Below are 3,740 nucleotides of genomic sequence, written 5' to 3'. Positions count from 1 at the left end.
CCATTGCGCGACTCCGCGTCACGGCGAACGCCTTGATAGCGTCGAGCTCTGCGCTGTTTCCTCCCATAATTCCGGCACTGACAGCAATCAACGCCATGTTGGATGTAGCCACCTCGCTAGACCTTGAGGCCAGCTCGCCTGAGCAACGTAGAGAGCTCCGGTCAACCCTCAGCCAGGTCTCTATCCAACTTGGTGATTTCGCGTACACAATCTACCGTTTCGCGCCTGCCGTATCACCATCCCAGGCTATCTTCGTACTACCGGAGTTCCGCGGCTTCCAGGACGACGCCGAAAAATGGGTGGCGACCGTCAACGCCCTAGGAGCTCGAGAAACCTGGACGGAGGCGCAGAAATGGTCCATGGCGGTAGACCGCCTTCGGGAAGGTGCCGCGGCGTGGCACAGGTATGAAGGCGTGAGGCAGCACTCCTGGGCGGAATGGAGTGCAGCCCTGATTGCCGCATTCGGCCGGATTCCATGTGCCACCAGCGAGTCTAACACGACGTCTACCGAGGAGGGAGCTCACGAGGTGCTACACCTTGAGGCTACAACTGCACGCTGCAGCTCACCGGCAGACAGCTGCATAGCCTGGCCTAGCACGAACATCGGACTGACGTCATGCTGTCACTCTGCTTCATTATCCGACGCGAGAACATCCCCGCCAATGGCCGAGAGCATTTCGCATCCCTCTATCGGAAAAGCCGCCTCCATGCTCGCCATCACCTGAGCACTTGGAGGCACCGGCCCGCGTCGTTCTGGACATTCAACTACCTATTGAGACATGCCTGCCTGGGAATCACACCAACATCCCCTCTCACCAGGCAGAAGCAGATATACGTGCGACGCGTTCCTTGGCCGAAAGTGAGAGCGTTTGTAACTTAATAAGACACGACTTTTCAGAAGACACCAAGGTCTCTCACAACTCTGAGATTTTCTTCGGAGACCTGCCCGCGCAGCACAAGTCTCCGGCTCTTAGAACGGCTTCTCTCGAGGACTCTACGCCTGCACGCAGCGCGGCTTCAAGAATTGCTGACTTGGGAACGTTAGTGGGCTCCACAGCGACAACGCTGCAAAAGCACAAGCCACGTCGCAGGTCAGCGCGTAAACTTGGCGCCATGATGCCGCAGACCTCTAGTAGGGCACTCAGACGCCCCTCGGCCCACTGCAAAAAAGGCCGACGGCCTCGTTCGGTGCAGCAAGTGGCTTTTCCGGGTCTACCATCCAGTGCCTTGTTTCCGAGACTGCGACCGATTAAACGTCCGGACAACATGCCACCATTCGACGTCAGCCAGGGCCGCCCGCCGGAGCCGTCGCTAACGTATTCGCAGTCAATTTCGCACCATGGCCGAGAACTTCGACGACGACGTCAAGATCACTTTCGCCTGCCAAAGAGCGCTGACGCTCGTTCCCAAGCCATGTCAAGGCGTGGCTTGGACCGACCACAGCGATTTGACCAGTGTCGCCCACCAGAGGCACTTCAGGCAGGCCTCCCAGCCAACTTGCAGCGTGGTCGGGACCGACCGCCGCGATGCAGCCAGCACCGCCCACCAGAGACATTGTCGACTGTTCCGCGCGCTCGCAGTCATGGCCGAGTGTGATGACGAAGAGCGGCACCGAGGCTCTGGCGCGCGGGCAGCTAGAGGGAAGTAGAGAAAGAAGAAGGTCAGAGAGAATAGAACAGCTTGGCCCAGGAACGGGTGTTGTCTCTATCTCGTCCATTACAATATATATATATATATATATATATATATATATATATATATATATATATATATATATATATATATATATGCCTGACATGCTTAGGAAAGATCAAACAGTGCAAAAAAGGAAAAGGACACACAGAAACACGCACAGATACGGCGCTGTGTGCGTCTGCGCGTCTTCCTGTGTGTTCCGCCTTTTTAATTGCGCTGGTTCTAGGTATGAACCAATTCGTCCAAGCATCCGTTTTGCGCTATGGCAGTCAGCTGGCCTCCGTCGTCTTCGGAGGCTATCTCTATACGTCGAGGCAGAACACTTCGCCGCATCTAAAATTACATTGACATGTTTAATTAAAAATTCGTTAAATAATTTTTTACAGTATTAACTTAATGGTGCTTGTTTATATGGAAGAGTTGTAGAACGTGACAATTCATGGCACATCAATTTTTCTAGAAGTCCCGAAAGGTAGTTTGAGTAAATCGAAGTTGAGGGCTCCGTCCCGGGCGATATCGAAACCTAGCGCGCCGGCCGCGCAGGAAAGGAGATGCGGCCGCTGTGTAACGTCAGGCCGGAACTTTCCGTGATGAATTTGGTCTGCAAGAACGGCAAGTCGCCTGAAATACAGAAGTGCACCACTTGTTCTTTGCGTTTGGTGTCTAGAGTAGCGTAGTGTAAGAAAAAAAACACATCAACTTTTGCCTTTGGGTATCTGCGGCACTACCGATGCTGTCTCATAGCACACGAAATCGACACCAGGAGGCAGCGCTCTGGCCCCGGTGCGGGGTGCAGAAGTGACCGTCATGCGACCACTTCGCTGGTCACGGCCGGGTTTGGCTCAAGGAAGCGAGAAGGGTGGAAAGGCGTGTTCTGGTGATATGTGGACGGTGCCTATCTTATTATCTAAATAATCACACCTCGCGCGGGGTGTGTAGCGCCGTCAGTGACGTAAGCAGCAAGGTCAGGTCGATTCCGCCTCGTAGCGGCGCGCGGAATTTTGCCTTTCGCATTGAGTCAGTATATTAACTCTATGGCCTTTCGGCTTCGCGAGCGCCGACTACGGGAATGCGTCGTGCCGCCGTGCCGCCTGTAATCACCTTTCAGATCTGAAAACCTACTATGGCTCTTACTCAGAGATGTTTTCGGTTTACCGCTGACGATAAACCTGCAGAACTTTTTCACCGTATAATTAAGTGAGTTGATATTTTTGTTGATCAGGTACTAATTATTAATTATCATACTGACTCCGAAAGCTCCTTTAATTCAAAACGGTCATATTTAGCTATTGCGAATACAAAACAACCGACGTGTAGGCAGTGTGAAAATTCAGGTTACTTTGAGACGCAATGCTTCTTTTTAACATTTTTTTTAATTCAGTGTGTTTTTTTTTTTTTTCAGATAAATGTTTAAGCCACCATGCAGGGAACACTTATGCACTATGAACACTGCTGAAAAGGGTTTTTGCTTTTCACGCCCCAAGAGCCCTCTTCAAGGCCCCGCTTAGAGATTCGTGAACTCTGAGGTTAAATACACCCGAGGCTAGGAGCAAAAGCCACTACTCTGAGCGAAGCCACTGCTCTTTCACGGTACAGTTAATTGTAGCACTGATACAAGCGTGTGTCTTATTTTGTCATTACTTAACCACTCGCCATTGCAAACAGCAGGCAACACTGTTTACGATTCGTTATATTCTATATAATTAGTCAAGTGTAATTTCCCATGTATAACAATTAGCGACTTGATGACACAGCTATAGATAAAAAATTGTAGAACTCTTCTGAAAATGTTTAGTTATATATGTATTCCAATAATATCTTCGCACGAAATGCACAATAGCGGGGAAAAGAGCATTAGCTCCTTGTAGGATCAAATATTTCCCGAGTGTTTCAAGCAATGTATCCGAAAAGCATAAAAAATAGAGTATTTGCTTGCTGCATTTCATATTTACATCTTCTATGGCGGCAGGCATCTCTACAAGAATTAGAGCACTAATTATGGAAATTAGAAAATTTTCCATAATTAGTGTGCAAAATGTGAAATA

The sequence above is a fragment of the Rhipicephalus sanguineus genome, chromosome 4 (assembly GCF_013339695.2).
Source record: "Rhipicephalus sanguineus isolate Rsan-2018 chromosome 4, BIME_Rsan_1.4, whole genome shotgun sequence".
In the NCBI taxonomy this organism is placed as follows: Eukaryota; Metazoa; Arthropoda; class Arachnida; order Ixodida; family Ixodidae; genus Rhipicephalus; species Rhipicephalus sanguineus.
Note: the sequence above shows the minus strand (reverse complement) of the source record.